The sequence below is a fragment of the Calidris pugnax genome, unplaced genomic scaffold (assembly GCF_001431845.1).
Source record: "Calidris pugnax isolate Ruff unplaced genomic scaffold, ASM143184v1 scaffold479, whole genome shotgun sequence".
In the NCBI taxonomy this organism is placed as follows: domain Eukaryota; kingdom Metazoa; phylum Chordata; class Aves; order Charadriiformes; family Scolopacidae; genus Calidris; species Calidris pugnax.
The window spans coordinates 93,728-94,308 of NW_015091188.1; the positions used below are offsets into that span (position 1 = coordinate 93,728).

Sequence of the window (581 nt, forward strand, 5' to 3'; positions counted from 1 at the left end):
CGGGGTCTAGGATGGGATTGGGGTCAAGGACAGGGTCAGGGACGGGGACAGGGATGGGGTCTAGGATGGGATTGGGGTCAAGGACAGGGACGGTGACAGGGACAGGGATGGGGTCTAGGATGGGATTGGGGTCAAGGACAGGGTCAGGGACAGGGATGGGGTCTAGGATGGGATTGGGGTCAGGGACAAGGATGGGGATCCAGGACAGGACTGGGATCAGGGTCACGGTCACGGTCACGGTCAGGACCGGGGATGGGGATGGAGCTGGGGATGGGATGAGGGTCAAAATGTGGGGTCAGGGACAGCAGCGGGGTTGGGGACAGGGATGGGGACAGGTTTGGGGACAGGTTTGGGGTCAGGGTCGGGGCCGGGGTCACTCACTCCCGCAGCTCGTCGATGGTTTTCTGCCGCTCGTTGACCTCGTCCCGCAGCCGCGCCAGCTGCTTGTGCTGCGCCTCGCGCTGACTCTCCAGCTGCAGCTCCAGCGCCTTCTGCACCCTCCGCTCAGCACCCGCACCGGGACCCCCGTCCCGCACCCCCCAGAACCCCTCAAACACCCCCAGCGACCCCCTGGTACCCCC

The 581-nt window shown here is 65.7% G+C and overlaps 1 protein-coding gene across 1 annotated transcript in view; it reads right to left on the reverse strand.

Moving 5' to 3' along the window:
* Nucleotides 1-581, reverse strand: part of KIF5A (kinesin family member 5A) — a gene marked incomplete at its 5' end in the record, with an annotated part of 13,211 nt that overhangs the window by 7,661 nt on the left and 4,969 nt on the right. The window lies entirely within an intron of this gene.